Consider the following 21,378-nt stretch of genomic DNA (forward strand, 5'->3'; position numbering starts at 1 on the left):
TTTATTAAAATTATATGTCCAAATATTTCTTTTGTTCCAGGTGCATTTCATGGGAGTGGTGTTTCCATGGAGCATAACTTGGCCAAACATTTAATTTGTCCAATTTCAAATACACGCTGTCCTGAAAAATATCAGCCATGCCTAGCACAGGGAACTGACTATAAAAATATAAATATAATTTGGATGGCAGCAATACACAAAAGTAAAACTTTAGGGTGAACTGCCACCATGGGGTAGTTTTGGAAAAGTCCCAGACAAGTGTAGAGAAATTCAAGGGAGGGAAAAGGCATGCCTACCTCCCTTTGCCCTTCTCTCCCACAGATTGCTTGGTCGGTTTTCAGGGATAACATGATTTTAAGAAATGCCCCCACAACTGTGAAAATTGGGGGGAAGCATGACGGTCTTGTAACAAAGCAGTTCTCAGGAGTTGCGAGCTGTCATAGAGGGGAAACTCACCAGGGAAGCAATGTCATTGCGTGGGCATCCAGTTGAGAAGGCACTTTACCCTGCAGGAGAGAGCATTAGTAGCCCTGGGAAGACCTCTTCTCTCTGGGGAATGCTTAACAAGACTTCCTCTTGTTCTAGGACCAGATATATTCATGGCCAATCAGAATTCTCATGAATATGGTTTATCTGGGTATAGAAAAAAATGCATATGAACTGTAGTTCCTTATCATTTTTAGGCTAACATAAGTAACTTAAAAAGCCACATAATCAAAATGCTCAATAGAACAATAGAACCTATGTCGTTATTTACTTATCCATCTATTATTTTCCTTATTTTTTTGAACTTTCTGTAACATTATCAGCCATCTTATAATTCTTGGCTCTTTTTGTCCGTGTTTTCTGTTTCTCATCTTCCCTTTATCTCCCTGCCCCTGCTTCCAGCCCTTAACACACAGCACTGGTGCGTTTGTAACAAAAGTCCCTAATATCTTCCCATTAACAAGAATATAAATAGATTCCCAACTAAAATAAAAAAGCACAACATTTTAAAGTGCAAGCTGATTCAAAGGGTAAGGGAAGAATTCATTGAGGCATTTTCTGCTTCTTCAGGGAATAAAGACCCCATATTCTAGGGCTTACAAGCACTTACTTGGAAAGAAATGTTTCAATGGTCAATTTCCTGAAAAATCAAGCTGATACATATTCACAACAAAGAAACATACATAAAACAGTGTCTGCAAAAATTTCTTTCCTAAATTAAGTAAATTCCATTTCAGAACATGATCATATCGATGGGCAAGTAATTCTTCAAAGTTGTGCTTACTTGCATTGAAGTAGAAATGTCTATATTTCTGAATTTGATAACTAAATCAAATTATAGTGTTGTTTTATTTTTGCTTAGAAGCTGAACATAAACCTCTTTTCTCCAAAACTTTTTTTTGTTTGCTGTTCAATACAGCGACGGATAAGTCCTTCAGTTGCAATGAGCCTTGAGAGAATAAGGTAGGAACTAGTTTTCGGTTTTATGGGTCAAGGAATAGAACTTTTAGATCTTCTTTGGCCCCAGTTTGGGATTCTATCTATCAATATATACTGCCACTTCCAAATAGCTAATGCTTTTAAAGCCAAAAGCATTCTGTATATTCATCATTTCTCACCAAATATGAGAACTGCCAGAGAAATGCCTAGCTTTTAAAATTCCATAGCAGAATTAAATAAGCTCAAGCCTAAGCAGAAAATAAGAATACCGAAGCTAGAAGAAGAAAAATGAACATAGATTCGTTTGTTTCTGCTGACAAGCCTACTTCTAGTCTTCTCTCGAGGCTACAGTATTCCTACAAAGTTGTGTGCTTCCGGCCATTGCGCTGGAATCCCAGCTTTGATCCCTGGACTGTGACGGAGCCGAGCACATCTGCCCGGTCTGAACAATGGGGAAAATACCAGCTCTTCTCTCTGAACCCCTGAGGTGGTCCACAGGCTGTCATGAGTACTCAGTAGGCCAAAGCCTCTTCTCCCTGCCATCACTCCTCAGCAGAGGGGACTAAGCCAAGTCTTGAGGACACTTGCCCCAGGTTGCAGAATCGAAAGTAGCCTCGGGTCCTTGGCTAACGGCAGTGTTCAGGGTTCTTCCACGCTGCTGTGTCTCCAAACTCTGCAGGTGGGACTAACCTTGCTGCTTTGATGAATACAGTTTTAGCTGCCTCTGTCCAAAATAAGTCACCAAGCGTTCTTAAAGTGTTCTATGGAGAAATCAGACTCAAGCTGCTTAGGTGATGAAAAAGTGCCTCTCGCCTGGGTGGCTCAGTTGGTTAAATATCCGACTTCGGCTGGGGTCATGATCTTGCGGTCAGCGAGTTCGAGCCCCACTTAGGGGCCTGCTTCGGATTCTGTCTCCCTCTCTCTCTCTCTGCTTCCCCCCCCCCCCCCCCCGTCTCCCAAGAATAAATAAATATTAAGAAAAAATTTTTAAGTGCCTCTTGTCTCGTAACAATGGCACAATAGAGTGGCAACAGTGCCCAAGCCTTAAGAAAAAACCTGCACGGTGGGAAAGTTACAATGGATGGAGGAGTGGCTAAGGGTTGCAAAGGTCTCAGGAAGGTGGAACTATGTTTTGGCAACAACAGTTCATTTCGACTTCCTTAAGCAGTGCAGATTTTGACATCCAAGTCTTAAATTTCAGAGACTACTAAGCAAATTCCAGATGCCTGCTTGTTAAGCTTGAGAAATCAGTGTAAAGGAAAGAAACTAGTCAAGACTACAGAATTCCTTCCAAAGAATGAACTTTTTAGGTAAAATTAGAACATTCGTTAACAAGTTGGCAATTTTATACAATGTCTATTTGGTAGCATCCTGCTAATGCTCTCTGTGTCCAGAGCTCCTTAAAGGGAAAATGAGCAAGGTTTTATTAGATCCACTATATAAGTAGTTTCTATTGCCTTTTCACTTAGACAATTTTACTATTATCATTATTATTATGAGATGTTAACTTATTTTAACACAATTGCTTCCTACCATCCAGTGAGGAAGCTTTGGAGTCATGATCCTTTGGAGGATGAACAAGGTGAAACCTGATGAGCTCCGATGACTGTTCCAGAGAATCAAAATTGAGTCCTTGACCGAGCCGGGATAAACCACAGGTCCTTACTCACATGAAGTATTTATACTTTTTAAAGATTTTAAATAAAATTTTTCTTGCTTCTCTCCACAATATTCATTAGTTCTAATCATATTATGGTCCCAATGTAGCTATTTTAAAGTGAAATTAAAAGGCAGCCTAGCTTTGGAGGGTAAGAGTTATTGAAAGAGGTGTCTGGAGAGCCATTTAAACTTTTCAAGTGAAAAAAAAAGAGTGTATGTGTGAGAGCTGTTCTTTTCCTGTTAAAAATTAAGAAATCAAATATAGAAATAGTCTAATTTACATTAATGATCTGCAATCCATGAAACAATTTTTAACCATTTTAAAGTGAAAGGCTGGTGATTATGTGGGTGAGTGGATGGCGATAATAACCATAAATCTTTGAAAGCTGTGGATGTGCTAGGTAATAGTATATAAAAATGAGGTTGGCTAGGCTCCTGGCCTGAGAACTTACATAAGGAAGGCCTAAGCAATCATTCTGAGCCCTTAAGAGGGTGGAACTTACTATTTCTACTTGTCCTTACCCTTGAAGGGTTGGTCTTTTCCTTCCTTCCATCCCCAAAACCCCTGCGCACTTTGTGTTAAAATATAGTTAGGTCCCTGAATGAGCACTGGCCTTCTGAACCTCCCTCCCAGGGAGAGCAGGGCCAAAGGTGGTTCAGGCAATGGGGACGCTGGATGTGTATGATCAAACCGTGGGATCTGCTGCTAACCTGTGTGAACTCCAACAGAGAATTTGCCCTTCGTGTTGCAGGGGACTGGGAATTCCTTTCTCGCCGGCTGAGCCACAAAAGTATGGTGCACACTGGCCACTAAACTTCCGTTCTCCTTCCTGCTGGGCCTAGTCTCTTGTAGAGACATAAATAGTATTGCTGCTGGGGGCATAGGGACTGAGAATAGAGGCTGGAGGAATGGGAGATGGTCGGGGGAGAGGGAGATGTGTCTGAACCCACCAGTGGACAGAACAACCCCAGATCATATACATAGGGAAGACCAAGGTCCCCCAAATGATTTTGCTGAGAAGAAGCAGAGCCAGTCATGAAATATGCAAATCTCCCAGGGAAAAAAATGTCTTGAGTCACAGACCTGGTTGAAAATGGAGTCTATTTGCCCTGTTCCCCAGTTCCAGATCCCATATCATCACTGGCAAAGAATACCTCATGGCAGAAAGCATAATCAGCAGCCAACTGATTTTAGACGTACTCAGTGATACGTTCAAATATGCCCCGAACAAGCTCTCCAGGATTGCCCCTTCTATTGCCGGATTTAGAACTCGAAAGTTCTTCATCATGTTTCTTACCAATTTTAATATCTCCATATAACCACAAGTCTATTAAGATAAATAGTTAATGGTCACTATGTGAGAATGCCATACTTTAAGAGATGTCTGTGGCATGGATTGGGTTTTGCAGGATGGCTCAATACTATAGAAAGACTTTCAACTTTCAACACTTATTTTTAAAGATAAGAATGAATTTTTTACAAAGTCCGCAGAGGATTGGCTCTAGCCAAGCCATTATGTGTTATACATATTAGAGAAGGGGGCATGGCATGTACTCAGAGAGTTTTAGAGGAAATTAGAATGCTACAAATGATCCCCTTTCTTGAACCCTGAAAAATTCCACTTTGATTTAGCACTGGTGAAATTGTTAATAGAAACTTCTTTGCACATTGTATATAAACAGCACAGCCTGGCCTGTATCAACTTTATGCTCCAATAAACAAGACAATAATGACAAATTATCAAAGCAGGCCTCAGATGTGACCCTCAATTGGGAGAGCAGCAATTTAATGAAGACAAAAGCTAGGTGAAAGCTGCTAATATCATTTACTGATAAACAGATTTTCTCGAGAGGCTCCTAGCTGAATCCCCCGAGGACCCATAAACCTGCATAATTCCATTTAAAATATTGTGCAATTCACTAAATTAGTCTTTGAACATCCTTACTATCCAATTACGAAGCCCCAGCATGGACAGAATAATGAAATTTTTCAAACTGTGGAATGCATGTGGTCTTAACAAACTTATGACAAACACCAAAATTAGCTTTCAATTTTGAGGCCAATGTAGCTCCCTTTAATACCTCAAGTCAGAGCGGCAACAATAAAACACTATTGCAGGGCTAAGCAGAACAGAAGAAAAATAAATCTTGACTTACTCAGAATTCTGAACACGGTCTACCTTCAGGAAAAAAAAAATCATAAGAAGTTGAATGATGTTTTGCATTTGCAAGCTATTTGGTCGCTTAAAATCTAGTAAAAGCTTTACTGAATAAAGGGTACAAAATACCTCCTGGACAGTTCTATCTTCCAGGCAGGCAGAAAAGGCGAGAGTTTGAGGAAGTGAAATTTATTTCTGTTCAAGCATTGCAAGCTGCATTATTAAAGTCATTTGTCATGGTTTGAATATTTCTGCCTGATTCACCATTAAATTGGCCTTCTAATTACCAACTTTGTCATGAAAAGTGGTCTGGCTGTTTCATTCACCAGAAAACTTCAATTCTTTACTCATCACTTGCTTCATGTATATAAAAAGAAAGAAAGAAAAAAAAAGAAAACAACACACCATATATTTTTATCCTCAAATCTTAGAAGAAATGATGTCAACACAATTATGCTTAAATTATCAGACAGCTTATACGTTTTGAAGACACTGATAAGTATTTAGAAAGTGAGTTATCATTTCATTTTTATTAAGAAACTTGCCAGCTTTCACCTATTATCTGGCTCACGTTGTCATGGCTTCAGGAACAACAGGTACCAGCTAGAATCATGGTGTGCCAGGTAAGATATTTCTCATGTTTTCTATCTTCTTGGCTTCTTGGGTGCTGTACTTAACTGTATCCATAGAAAAAGACCCGGACTCCATCCATGACTTCTCTAAGCAGCCTAGTGAACTCTTTGGCCAGCTGTTCATGGTTTCCTGTTCATACTTCCAGGTGAAAAAGAAAAGGGAGTTGTGGGTGACAGTCACATAGGTGAGTATCTTCCCTTCTATATTCATTTCTGTTGAGTAGGATAATGGTGCACTATGCACTCATATTTTAAGCTACATAGTATAGCTTTCTCCAATGTTTTGGGGGAAAGAAGACCTAACTTACCAACATTGTTAAGACAACTCTGACAAAGACTTAGTAATGAATGCAACAATATTTGGGAAACATCCCTATAACAAAACATAAAACGGTATTTGATCCGAAGCACACCAAATTGTGAGGTGTTGGACATTTTATAGGTGAGGAAACTAAGGCATAGAGGGATTGTGTAACTGTCCCCAAAGCCACACAGCTAGTCAGAGCTTTGGCCCTTCTGAAGCCCGAGAATTTAACCATCTCTAGGTGTGTGTGGGTAGCACTTAGTGCCCCGTGTTTGGCAATCTGTGAACTAGTTAATTTTTATGTTCAGATAATAAAAAAATGTATATACACTTTAGACATTTTCATTTTTAGGCTCAAAATAAAGAGATCCATATTGGTTTTTGAATGTTTGTTCATTTATTTTGAGAGAGAGAAAGTGCTGGCACGAGCGGGGGAGGGACAGGAGGGGAAGAAAGAAAACCCCAAGCAGGCTCCAATCAGCACAGAGCCTGACGAGGGGCTCAATGTTATGACCAGGAGATCACAACCTGAGCCGACATCAAAAGTCAGACGTTTAACTGACTGAGCCACCCAGGCACCCGAGATCCATATTTCAACTATAAAGACAACTGATGGTGAATCAAAGAAACTGAGATTACGTCAATGGGATCCATACACTAGCATCTCATGGTCATCCTTACAGATGCCTTTTATGATGAAAGCAACCTTTGTTAAGCATTTTCTATTGACCTATATGAGTAGCAAAAATGAGTAAAACATCTGAATGAAATTTATGAGTGTTGGAACCTTATTTATATATATATTCTGCTTTTGTTTAATTACTAACTTTACCTGGAAGAAAGTTGCACCTGTTAATGAAAGGTTTGCTCATAATTATTTCATAGCTTCAAGATAATCATGTATATTTTCTGATCTATTTCTCAGATTGTATATAAATTAATCCACTGATTTCATCATGGTTTTTGACATTGAACCAAAATGGAGAAATTTTGGTTAAAAGTCTTCAATGTCATGAAATATGAATAGAGATATCCACCCTTTAGAAATAGCTAGGACACCTTTAAGAATAAAAGGAGTGCTATTAATAATTATGCCAAAACAATTGGACTTAACCAAGACTGTTCCAAACAAACCAGGACTTTTTTACCCTAGTATTATGAGTGTTTATATTCTGGATCTCCTCTCTTGATTCATTTCTTACTTTTTCTGGATTATAACTTGCAGTAGTCTCCTAAAAACAGCTGATGGTAGGTAAAATTTTTGGATTCCTGGTCTCTAAATATAAATTTATTTTATTCTCAGAGCCAATTAAGAATATTCAGAATGTAAAATTTGGGGTTTAAAGTCATTTGCCTTAGAGTTTTGGAAGCAATTTTTCCACTTCTAGTTTTCAATGTTGTTTTTGAGAAATCTGATGCCATTCTGTTTCTGTGTTTTTTATATGTGATCTATTGTTTTGTCTTTTGTATTTTTCTTAATCTATTTGTCCTATTTTCCTTTCCTTCTTTATTTCTTGAACTATTTAAGATTTTGTGTTTATCCTTAATGTTGTGAAAATTCATGCTGACGTGACTTGGTTTATTTTGTTGTTGTTGTCATTGTTTTGTTTTGTTTTTTCATTTATTGGGCTGAGTACTTACAATATTCTTATAACCTGAGGATAAATGCCCTCAGTTCTGAATGCTTTTCTTATGTTATTTTTTAGATAATTTTCTTTCCTCCATTCTCTCTATTCTCTGTAGACCTGTTCTTAATAAAGGTTATATCTTCTCGATTGGCTAATTTCTTTTTTATTCTACCATTTTCCATTTCTTTGTCTTTTTGACATATATTCTGGGGAATTTTCTTCATCAGCCTTTCTATTACATTTTTATTTTGGCTTTTCTATTCTTCATTTATTAAAAATTTTTTTTACATTTATTTATTTTTGAGAGACAGAGTGAGACAGAGCATAAGCAGGGGAGGGGCAGAGAGAGAAGGAGACATAGAATTGGAAGCAGGCTCCAGGCTCCAAGCAAGTGTCCAGCACAGAGCCCAACGCAGGGCTCGAACCACAAACTGTGAGATCACGACTTGAGCCTAAGTCGGTCACTTAACTGACTGAGCAACCCAGGTGCCCCTCTATTCTTCATTTATAAGAGCTCTTTCTTGTTCTTTGTTCTTTTTCAAAACACCCAGTTCTTGTTTTATGAACACAATATCTTTTCTGGACTCTCTAAGGATATTACTATTATTTTTAACTTTCTTCTATAACCTGAATTGTCCATCAGCTCTGGATTCCTTTGTTTGTATGATTATTTTTTATCCTCTTTCTCATATTGGAGGCTTTACTAAGATGCCTGATGATCCCTTATTGTCTGTCAATGTTTATGAATGAAGCATTAAGAGCAAATCAGAGGCTCTATATGTGTGGATGGGACTTTTCCACTGAAAGATTTCACTGCGGACTCATCAGGAAGCAAAGTCACCTTTTTTATCAAAAGCTCTCTTTAAAGTCAGTTCAATTTCCCCAAAGAAGAGTCCTTCCATTTTTCTTTTTTCTGATTGGTGGTAAGGACTCTTCTAACCTACTTCTCTTAATCAAATCACTCTGTTTTCAGCCCCACATCTTGAGCCTAACCCCTTTTGGGCCTATTGTACCTGAATTATGGAGACTTTTTGCTCAGTTTCTCTCAAAAAATAAAACTCTAGTGTTCTTGGGAAATTTAATGACTGTACACAGACCTTTAGCCCAATCATATCTTCTTGGCTTTGTACCCATCAGATACTTGATGTCCCCAAGTGCAGAACCTCTCACACGTGCTCCTGTGTTGGGGCTCCACCTCTGCTGGTATTTATGTTCTAATTTCCTCCAGTCTGTTAGTACCATTATTACCCATCCATCTCCTTTCAAAAATCTGATGAAAATTCTTTTCACATTTTTACAATTTCAGTCTAAGTGGAGCCCCCATACGCCCTAAGAATCAGCTCCTGGTCTGATTACTAAATTCAGCTGGTAATGAGATGGATATCTGCTGATGCCCCAGTTTCCACAATTGTTTCAGATGCTCCTGAAAATCCCAAATCAGGCGAAAATCCAGATCAGAGATCTGAAGCCAGAGAATACTTCTAGCTTCACAAGATCCCTGCTGAAGTATCAAAGCAGGCAGCCTTCAGCAAATTGGGGGTTGCTGATCTTGAATCAGAGAAGGAATTGGAAAAGAAGTGGTGAGTTTGCAGGGGAAAAAATTAAGTAAAACAGAGACCTGCAGTGTTAGCAGCTGACATTAAAAAGAAAGAAAATTAAATGATGAGCTTGTAGCTTTAATATCACTGCTCTATCCAGCCCTCTGAATCTTTTTATCATACCTAAAGAATTGTTCATTCATCTTTCAGGAATACATTAGAGCAGGAGAGTTTTCCCATAGGCAAAAGCATTATACATATTTGCAAATGTCTTACATAATGATGCGAATACTATGCATAGGGATGTTTTGATGAAAGGTAGAAACAATGCAGCAATTTCCAGTCTGTTTCATTAGCTCTCATATGCCTAAGTAAAGGGAGTTTTCTTTGTTGTTTATGCTTTTTCAAACGTTAAAAAGGCTGGTATTTAGAATTCGTGGTATTGGGTGTAAATAGGAAAGCCGACTGTTATCTGATGGAGAATGTTTCTTAATACAGATGTCATGTCACACTCCTATTTCTGGTTATTATTTCTAATAACTTTATTTAAAATATGTGTTTATTCAGGAAATAAAAGCAATTTTTACTGGGATTCAAAAGTACTTTCAATACATGATAGAGAGAAAATAAACCTGTAAATCCTAGCTGCAGGTCTAAAATCGTCTTTTTATTTAGCTTGTTATGGTCAACTCAGCTTTAAAATTTTATTTTTGCAGTAGAAGCTTAAACAGGATGACTTATATTTGGGCTTAGTTGTCAATGTAATAAAATAAACAAAAACCCTAACAGTTTAGTGCCTGCTTTGCATCGACATAAGAATTCCCCTTTCATTATACCCCAGCTACTGGCAGCTTATTATGGCCATTGCTTAATTTGTGCTCTGTTTTTACAAATGACACTTGTACAGGCCTCTTGGGGCTGCGGAGAGAAGCCAGGCCCCTCTCTTTCCCTTGTGTCAATTCTTTTGTGAACCTTTATAATTAGCCACTTAACAAATGGAGGGAAATGAACCTTCAGCAGCAAAGTATATCCTGAAGTTAAGTCAACCATGTGACAGGCAAAACTGATACATGAAAATCTCCTTAACTCAATTGTTGAGTTGCCTCAAGGGTTAAGAGGCATTCTACCCATAATAGCCTAAAAGAGAAGCCTTAGAAGTGGTGTTTTTTTGATGGTTCACTATCCAAACGCCTGTTAGCCTTTCCAAGAAACAGCACACATTAGAAAAAGCACATATTTCAGGGCAAGATGGCTATCCGCCCCCCCCCCCCCGCCCCCAAATCTTTTGTTTTGCAGGAAAAAAAATGTCAAAAGTCTGGCTTTGAAAGTAACAAGATCCCCAGGCTTGAAATTTACAGATTCAATGTAAAGGAAAAAAAAAGGGGGTGGGGGGAAGCTTACATCTTTGGGACTGAAAGAATGTAAGTGTAGAAAATGACATCACATATATTAAGATATTAATGAATTTGTTTTCAGAATCTATAATAGGGACCCTAAGAGCAGGGTGCTATCATTACGAACTCTTTCCTTTTTATTACTAATTAGACTTCTAAATGTGAGTGTAAATGTACCTCAGAGAGTATGTATTAAAAGTTGCATATGCATAAGAGATCATTTCAAATTCATCTTCCAACAAAAACTTCAACTTTGATATTTTCTCATGTTCCCATTTATACGACATTAACATAGTCTTTTGTATTTAATTTCTAAATTCCATTGTGATCATTCTATCAAGGTATTTACTTTTGAGGACTGTCTGATAGCTTAATCCCAGTTCAATAGGGCAACAGTCAACTGTTGCCAACTTAATGTATCCTATTATTATCAGTGATTCTTTTCCATGTTAAACGTATATTGCCTCTAATGTATACAATGAAATTTATCTGGTTTAAAAGCGTATCCAAATCAAAAAATATATATGATACATTTTACACAGAGCTGGGGAGACATAAGAATGGGGGCTTACAATATTATAATATTAGAAGATAAAAAAATTTCAGATACTATAATATATTGATACCAGAATGCTTTCTATCTTGAGAGGAATAAAATGGAACATAGTAAATTTCTGTAGGGTCAGTGAGATAAGAGACAGTTTCACTTCAAGTGAGCTCAAAGTGTTATTGTAAATAAAAATTGTGGTTTTATTTTATTATATAGCCCAAATATATTCATTAAAGTTTTATAGCAACTTGCTATTGGTTTCAAAGATGAGTAAGTTTGCTTTATAGGCTATTGAGTAGTGGTTGACATTTCTCAATTAAGGCCTCATCTATACAAGAGCTGTTAACTCATCTATGCTTACCTTTCTTTAAAGTTTTATTTAGGTATAACTGACCAATAAACATTGTATATATTTAAGGCGTACAACTTGGTGTTTTGACAAACATTTACATTGTGGAATGATTACCACAATCAAGCTGATTAACGTATCTGTCACATCACATAGCTACTATTTTCTTTTCTTGCTTTCTTTTCTTGTGTGTGTATGTGTAGAGAACTCTTAAGATCTATCCTCTTTAGCAAAATTCAAGTATACGATAGTTTTTTTAAAACTGTAATAACCATGCTGTATAGCAGATCTCCAGAATTTATTCATCTTGTGTACTTGAAACCTGTACTCTTTGATCAAAATCTCCCCATTTCTCCCTCCCCTCAGCCTCTGGCAACCACCACTGTACCCTCTGTTTCTATGACCTTGACTATTTTATATTCTACAAGTAAGATCATGCAGTATTTGTCTTTCTAGGTCTGGCTTATTTCACTTAGGATGATGTCCTCCAACTTCAACCATGTTGTGGCAAATGACAGGATTTCCTGACTCCATAGCTAAACAATATTCCATTGTATGTATGTACCACATTTTCTTTATCTGTTCATCTGTCAATGGACATTTAATTTGTTTCCATATCTTGGCTATTGTGAATAATCCTGCAATGAATGTACAACCTCAGTGGCAAAAAAAAAAAAAAAATTAAATTAAATAAATAAAATAAAATAAAAATAAAAATAATCTGATTGAAGAATGGGCAAAGGACCTGAATGGACATTTCTCGAAAGAAGACATAAATGGCCAACAGGTATATATATGAAAAGGTGCTCAATGTCACTAATCATCAGGGAAATGCAAATCAAAACCACAATAAGAGATCATCTCACACCTGTTAGAATGGCTATCTTCAAACAGACAAATGATAACAGCTCTCTCTCCGCCTAGCCTAGCACAGCTGGGGCTCATGGTCCCAAGAAGCATCTGAAGTGTGTAGCAGCTCTAAAGCATTGGACACTAGATAAACTGACCAGTGTGTTTGCCCCTTGTCTATCTACTGGTTCCATAAGCTCTCATCATTTTCCTAGGGAATAGACTTAAGTATGCCCTAACAGGAGATGAAGTAAAGAAGATCTTTATGCAGAATTTTATTATTTATTATGACTGTTGGCAAATTCTGAACTGATAGAACCTACCCTGCTAGTTTTATGGGCATCATCAGCATTGTCAAGACCGGGGAGAATTTCCATCTGATCCACGACACCAAGCATTGGTTTTGCCGTTCAAGTATAAATTGTGCAAAGGAGAAATACCTTTGTGGGGGGCAAAAGAAATCTGGTGACCCATGATGTTCATACCATCTGCTATCCTGATCCCCTCATCAAGGCGAATGAGACCACTCAGATTGATTTAGAGGAGGGAAAGATTGCTGAGTTCATCAAGTTTGACACTGGTAATCTGCGTCTGTGTGTGATGACTGGAGGTGCTAACCTGGGAAGAATTGGTGTGATCACCAACAGAGAGACACCTTGCTTCTTTTGATGTAGTTCACATGAAAGATGCCAGTGGCAACTGCTTTGTCACTTGGCTGTCCAATGTTTCTGTTGTTGGCAAAGGCAACGAACCATGGATTTCCCTCCCCCCATGGAAATGGTATCTACCTCACCATTGCTGGAGAGAGAGAGAGACGAGAGACTGGTGGCCAAACAGAGTGGTGCGTAAAATGGTCTTTCGGTGATGTGATTGGAAGTCTTTATATTTAATTAAAGATAAGACAGCATGGAAAAACAAAAAAGGGTCACAAATGTTGATGAGGATGTGAAGAAGAGGGAACCCCTGTGTATTGGTGATGGGAAGGTAAATTGATGTAGCTATTATGCAACACAGTGTGGGGGGGGGGGGTTCCTCAAAAAATTAAAAATGGAACTACCTTATGACCCAGCAATTCCATATTCTAGGCATATCCAAAGGAAATGAAATCAGATCTTGAAGAGATATCTGCATTCCTGTGCCTACCTTTTGGATGAGGTAGTAATGAGAGCAAACCTTTATTCAGGCACTGTTCTAGGCACTTTTAATATATTAATTAATATAGTCCTCATTGCAAACCTACGAAATAGATACTGTTAACATCTCTACTCTGAAGTAAGGAAACCAAAACCAGTGAGGATAAGGTCACATCGATAGGAAGTGGCAGAACTGGGCTGCCTGGCTCAAGTCTATGCCCTTGACCACCAGGTCATAGCGATTTGTCTCCCTGATTTGTCAACCATCTGGCTCTATTGACCAAACTTTTTTAGTATCATGTAACTAGCTCAGGAAAACCTATAGCAGTTTTCCTTGGTTGGAAGTATTTTAACGTATCAGAAGTCTTATTTCCCAAATTGTTGGTGGACTTAGAGACCTATTATTCAAGGTTGAAGTCAGCTAGTATTAAAAGTGACCACATAATTTATTGTGTTAATGGGACATTTTAAAGAAGGAAGTTAGATGCTGTTAATAGTTACACACTTGGAAAGTTGACAGAATCTGGACTGTCCCAGGCAAACCTAAGCATATAGGTACCCTGGCAAAGTCCCTCGAAGCCTGGACGCTCAACTTTCCGCATGGAGCAGACAGGAAAACAGCTGGAAATCCTTGCCAATTCTCCGGATGCCCTTGGAAAATGAGAGCAAATAATATGTGCAAATGGAGTCACCTCATTGGCCTCTACTTTGTACACTGGAATCGCATTTTAAAACCTACTGGAGAGTCCTAGGTAGGCCTACCTTTTAGGAATTATCAAAACAAGCCTGGACTCTAGGTACCCTTAAAAGCAGTCTTAGCCTTCCAGATTAGCAACGGGAAAACAGCTACGAGCTTTTGCAGGTGAGGGCCTCAGTAGGGGGTAGTGCTTCAGTCTGTTGCTGCTATTTCCTCCTTCCTGCCACCATCACCCACCTCTCCCTGGTCATAGCTTTGGACAGTCGCCTTACTCAACTAATGTCATCAGTTACCAGGTGATGATACAAAGCAGAATTTCTCTCAACTCACTGTAACTGCTTACAATTCAGCACGATGCTTGAGACCCGGTAGGTACTTAATCGAGATCGCTGAATGAATGACTGACTGAATGAATGTGCGAATGAATGAACATGGGGAAGACTGTTGCTTTCTTGGCTTTGTTAACAGCAATAACGCTCTGCACTGCTAATGGGATTACAGGTAGTGTTTTCACAGCCCTTCATGTTTTAGGGAATAGGTTATAAAATATTCTAACTGAAAGTCAAGTTGCCTATAAAAAGTAGAAAATCCACAATCTTTATGCCTGAGTGGCCTATTAGAATAGATTAATTCTGGTGGTATGGCTGCTAAGACACCTATAATTTGATGATAATTTTCCTCATGTTCAAAATGTTGTTCCAACTTTGACGGCTGGAATTAGGAGAAGTGCAATTCCATAAATATGTAAGACTGACTACAGGGTTTCTACCTTTAAACTTTTGTTGGTTCTTGCCTGCCTAGGATGTCCTTGGTCCCCCTCCGTTCCTCTCAGACCTGCCTTTTCTTGGGGGTCTGGTCAAGTTTATCTTCTTCTGTGTTGCATTTCTCCACCACCATCCATAGTGGATTCTCTTCCACCTAAATCCTATAACACATTTTGTCTGTTCCATTGGGTAAAAGGCATAATATGTGTGACTCGAATTGGTAGGCACACATTTATCTCCACAAGTTATGTGAGGTTTTTTTACAGAGCAGATTGTATGTCTTTTTCTTGTCCCTGCTTACTGATAGATATATGTGTTGCAGAATTAATTCTCACAATTGCTTTTATTATAACAAACCATTAGGTAGCAAAGTTTTGAGGGGGGGAAGAATTTTACCCATCACCTACTTCTAACTATTAGAAGCTATATGTATCTACCCAAAGAACCGAATAATTGTGAATGCTCAAATAGGCTTAGATCAGTAGCAACAATATTAATAAAAGACACGAGTACTTACGCGTTATAATTGTCTTATAAATAGTAGTATATGATTGCTTGGTTTATAGTGAGCACTGGATTGATATAGTTTCTTTCTATTAATGACTAACCAGACATGTGCATAAGTAATATATATTTGCAACATTTATTATGTAAGTAGAAAAATGCAATTGTGCCTGGCAGTTCAAGGCAGCATATGTGTGGTTAATCAGAATGATGTAGACAATAGGTGATATAAGAGTCCAGGTAAGTGATCACTATGAATTTTTAAGTTCTTCCCTAGCACTAAAGCAATGCCTAAGGATGTAACAACTTTTTCCAAATACCCACTTAATGATAGAAGGATGAGGTATTTTATATTGATTATAGCACACTAAACACAGCCCTAGTGTTCTAAGCGTTAAGCATCCCCCATGTGAGTCCAATGTATACCAGGATGCAAATGAAAATAGCTTGTTGTTTTCTTTCCTTTGGTTCTTCAGTTCTAAGAAGGAATAGATGATAAACTCAGGCACAAGGTGCTTGTTACTTCACAAGGGCCACATGTGGAGTTTTCCAGAGTTTCAGGTCAGTATTTTTTCCTTTGGTGTGTTACATAATGAATTTACAGTCTTTTTAAAAAATGTTTATTTTAAGAAAGTGAGAGAGAGAGAGAGAGGAAGAGAGTAGCATGGGGGAGGGATAGAGAGAGAGAATCCCAAGCAGACTCCACACTCAACTTAGCACAGAGACTGATGCAGGGCTCGAACTCATGGAACCTTGAGATCATGATCTGAGCCAACATAAAGAGTTGGATGCTTAACTAACTGAGCCACCCAGGTGCTGTGAATTTACATTCTTTTAATGGGTGAAGTACACAGAGGACTTTAGCCAGAGGATGAACTTCCATGCTTCCCCTTCTTGTGGTCCCCTGATAACCATCCCTAGTTGGTGAGAGCGAAACTTATAGTATGATGGTAGTGGATGTTCTCACAATCCTTCTGGTACCATCTTCATATCCCTCGCCGCATACAGGTACTCATAAATATTTGCTGGTGCTGCTGCTGAAGAATTTGTATTGAGAAGAGAAGTGATTTGGTAAGGTGAGAGTGAAAGGTTTGTTTTCTCTAATTTTTCTGAATGATGCTGCAGGGAGCAGCAAGAAACATTCCTTCTGGGCATAGAGAAGTGGTCCCTTTTGAGTTGGTAAACAGAGAATGTGGGTGTTCAGGTGTGCTGACCCATCAAGTTAATGTAAATGTATAATATATCCAGAATATTACCTGGTGATGGGAAAAAGATGATGCAGGGATATGTTACATCTCTCTCTCTCACTTTCTCTATCTCTTTAAAGTTTATTTTATTTTGAGAGAGAGAGAGAGAGAGAGAGAGAGAGAGCGAGAGCATGGTGGGGGCAGAAGGAGAGAGAGAGAGAGAAAATCCCAAGTAGGCTCTGCTCTGTCAGCGCAGAGCCCAACATGGGGCTCAATCCCACGAACCATGAGATCATGACCTGAGCTGAAACCAAGAATCAGACACTTAAATGATTGAGCCACCCCGGTGCCCCACATCTCTTAAAAACATTATACCCATATAGCAATTTTATAAATTCTTTTGTCAATTTTACATATCATTCTTCCCAGTGACAACTGGGGATTTTAAGCATATTGTTCTTAACTACATGATCATGATGAATAGAAACAAATTAGACATTACTCCATGTAGCAGGCAGTATTGACCTATTCTCAAATGCATTATTGGACCAATTTTAAAACAGAAGAATCAAAGTAATTGATTGGTGGCTGTGGGAACGTTGCTTCCATCAATATTCAAGTGTATTTTGAACTCTGTTATGCAGTTAAGAGAACCTAACTGAAGTCACACAAGTGTGATTTTTGATGCAACAAAAACAAAAAGAAAATATTCCGAAGGGCAAATTTTAAAGCCATGACATTTCAATATTTCATCCAAATCAAAGTTAAAAGTTCTTCCTGACATTGGCATAAAATATTATTTTTTCATCTCTTTAAATAATTTGTAAGGTAGGTTCCTCTTACTTTGAGAATAATGTGTTTTAGAAAATTTTCCAACATGAGTTTTGGAGAACAATAACAAATGCCTAAAACCAATTACAGGATCACCCAAACTTTAAGTGATCATTTTGGCAGGCTTTCTAAGGATCACCATTTCATTCTAGATTTTATATAAAATATGCTAAATGAATGCATGTCTGTTTCTACTGCTTTTTCAATTACCACACTTCTGACATATTATGGTATGTACCTATATTTCCTTATGATTCTCAAATTAGTTTTGCATAAAAGCAAGCAAATTCCTCATAATTTTGGTTTATCGTTTCATTTGGGGGAAGGGAAAATCAAGACATATCTGTTGCATGTATCCAGTTTTTTGTCCACCCAGACACAAAACAGTCACGACATAGATTGAGAAATGGAACCAAGCTTCACACGAATTGCATTTCACATTCAAGAAAATTCTCCTCTAATGAAAATTCACAGATTACTGTTGTGGGTGCCTTGCTTCTCAATTGCCCCTATCTGGTTTTCATGGTTGAGAGAAGCTCATCTTTCTTAAGCAGATTTGGGGGCCCACAGAGCACAGGGCAACATAATTGACATATTAGTCTATTTGCTGATCTCTTAAAGCTCAGTGCCTACTGATGGAAGTCATCCAAGCCATTCTTCTCCACCTTTCACTTAACAAGCATAATAATAAATGAATATTTAAAGTAGCGGCAAATGTATTAGCTGGAAACAAATAGGTTTCATTTGTAACAAGTGCACACAGGTTAATTAACAAGAAGGAGCTTTTGTTTTGAAACAGGCTCCCCGATGCTGGGGGGGTAGGTGCCGTTAAGGGCCAATTGAGCTCCGTAGGATAATTATCAAGTACCAGCGTGCTCTTCCGTTGGTTAACAAAGTGCTGCCCACTATTTGCCTAAACCTATAAACCATCATCTGTGATCCTCAGCAGCAATTAAGTGACAAACGTTTCCTCGGCTGAGACTTGGGAAAACAAAAGAGACGCGGTGGGATTCGAGGAGCCACATGGATATTTTTGAATGGCACCTTTGAAGACCACTTTTTCAATCACAAAGCATTGGGCAGAAGCATATTTGGTATTATGTGACAGAGGAAATGCCAGGGTACTTTTAAAAGAGAAACTACAGTGGGCATATAGAATAGTTGACACAGTGCATATTTGAACAGCACTGGTTCTAAAACCTTGACGTGTTTAGCAGGTGTAACAGAATAGAGAGACCTGAGTCATCTCCTTATAGCACTAGTACCCACTTTTTTCCTACTATTCTAGCTACCCCCCTCCCCACATCTGATGAGGGGCTATGAAGAACATGGTGGAAATTCCCTTGAAGTTTGGGGATGAAAGTCTAACCAATGTGCAGCAGCTCCTCCAGGGCAGGAGTTACTAATTAGCTCTACAGAAAAAAAAAAAAAAAAGAAAAGAAAAAAGAAAAAAAGGAAAGAAAGAAAAAGATAAGAAAAAAGAAAAAGCCTATTACTGAAAATGATATATCAGCATAAAAAAAAGTAGTTTTAGACCTAGAGATTGCCTTCTATCACAAACTAATTGATCTAGAAGTTTCAAGGGTGTAACATTTAAAATAGTTCTGTAGGCACGGCGGTAGTTCCAGGAGCTATAAACCTTACAAAGGCACCGTTGAGTTAGTTCCATTAATTGTCTGGCTGGAAGAAGTCTCCAAAAGTTGCAGAAGCTCTTGTTTTTCCAGCGAAGGATCTTCTGGGCATTTAGTTGCCTACATTAAACAATGTTGTCTAACTGGTTTGCATAATTGCTAGGGCTAAAAGGCTGTTCCTCGACATTAAAAAATACAATTATAAATGTATGAGTTTCCCTCAGTCAGAAGGTACCGATTTTTTCCCCCATGCCCAAATAACAGCATTTACAAATGTTTCACGAATCGTGAGAAGCGACCCGCTCCGTGCGTTCTAATGCAGGGTGAGGTCAACAGCTCTCTTGAAAGAACAAAACCAACCCAGGGCCACGCGGGCAGGCGGGCCTCATTAAGCACTCCAGAGTGAGGAGAGCCTGTTGGAAAACTGCGCCGGGCTCGACCCCTCCTTTGTACTTCACCAGGTTCCTCCGCACCTCTGCCACTTTCCTCTGGATTTATTATTTTTTTTTATGAATTATTTAAACATGGCCATTTCACATCTACAATTAGTTTTCAAAGAAAAGGCAACCGGAGAAAAGAACCGCAAGTTAAACAGCTTGAGAACGGCTCGGGTTTGGGCAGGACGAGAAAGGCCCATCCCTGTGTCAGAGCCGCCTTCGGCGGTGGCTTCCCACGCCCCTGTCGTTTTAAGTCCCTTAGACTCCGTCTGCGTTGCAGCCTGGACCCTGTTTCCGACAGGGAGGACACACGAGTATCAGAGCGTCGCTGTTCTGGGTTACCTGCCTGTGTTTCTTCTGTGTGCGCAGATGGGAATTGACGGTCACAATTTCCACGGTTGGGAAAAGAGTAGCCTATGGAGAGTGGACAGTTTTCATCATCATTAAGGAGTGAACAACGCACCAAAAAATGGAAATGCTGGTACCACTAACACTTGGAAAAATGCAAGTGCCCAACGGTTGTTGTACCCCGGTTACTCTTCCCCCATTAGCACCCAGAACCCAGTCCCGTCTTGGCAGGGAATGGCCTCCTAAAGTCACAATATCCTGGTCCCTCATTTCTCATCACCAAAGCATTCAGCCAGACTAGACAGCAAGAGACCGTCAAAATCATCCCTCGGCCCTCAGGTATGGCTACACCGTGCTAGAACTCATCACCTTGTAATAGAATACAATAGAAAGTGTTTTATCTACCAGACTGGAAACTTTTTCTAGGCTAGGAGCTAAAGCCCCATCCCTTGCTACCCTCAGAGCCTGACATATAACAGATCTCCCAAAATATTGGTACAGGGATGGACTAAAACCCTCGGTGTGCAAAATGTATCTCTCTCGGAAAGTCTTTGGGGATAAAAAAGAACTGTAAAATTCACTCGCCGATTCCTTCTGCCCATCTGATATTTCACAATACTCCCTCCGGGAATATTCTTTATAGCTAAACAAACAGCCATTTCCACTTCATTGTTAGCAGCCCGGTAGAAGAATTACCTTGAAAATCAAGTTTTCTAAAATGTATGTGGACTCAATAGCGCCAGTCCCATCGAAACACAGGAAAAGTCACGAGTCTCTTATGCGGGTGAAAGGCAAATTGCTAAAATACGTGAATGGGAAGAGGTATATTCGATGTAACGTTAGATCCATTTGAGATTATGAATTGGCATTTATTGTAGAGCTACCGTTCTCCAGGTCCACAATCAAAGATTATTCCTAAAACTCTGACAACGATATTACAAAGTCAGTTTTGTCAACCAACTGACAAATATAGAAGCGGAAGCTCAGGGAGGCTGGACAGCTTTCCCAAGGTCACACAGCACAGGAAGGGAAGGGCAGAGGGCCCAGGGTACTCAGGCTACACCAGATGCCAATAGTCTGATGCTAGACCCGGGCCACTGAAGCCCGTTTCTCTGCTGTGATTGAGGAAACTCTGTATTAAGGTTGGACCTTTCCTCTAATTTAGAGGCGTGAATCCACAAGTGGTCAGTGACCATGAGTACAGTAATGGGAAGGGAGGCACCAGTCCCAAATCAGCCCCCGCCATCCCCTCCGTAATACAGTAGAGCTGATGGCTCTACACCCATGGCACACTCTGGCAAGGTCACTCAGGCACAAAGTTGAGCTGAACAAGACGCCAGGACACTTTGGGTTCTTCGT

At 39.1% G+C, this 21,378-nt stretch overlaps 1 pseudogene; it reads left to right on the forward strand.

The window, feature by feature from the left end:
* The window catches only part of LOC144614136 (small ribosomal subunit protein eS4-like), a 29,059-nt pseudogene that overhangs the window by 4,870 nt on the left and 2,811 nt on the right, over positions 1-21,378 (forward strand).

The sequence above is a fragment of the Panthera onca genome, chromosome A1, assembly GCF_046562875.1.
Source record: "Panthera onca isolate mPanOnc1 chromosome A1, mPanOnc1 haplotype 2, whole genome shotgun sequence".
Lineage (NCBI taxonomy): Eukaryota > Metazoa > Chordata > Mammalia > Carnivora > Felidae > Panthera > Panthera onca.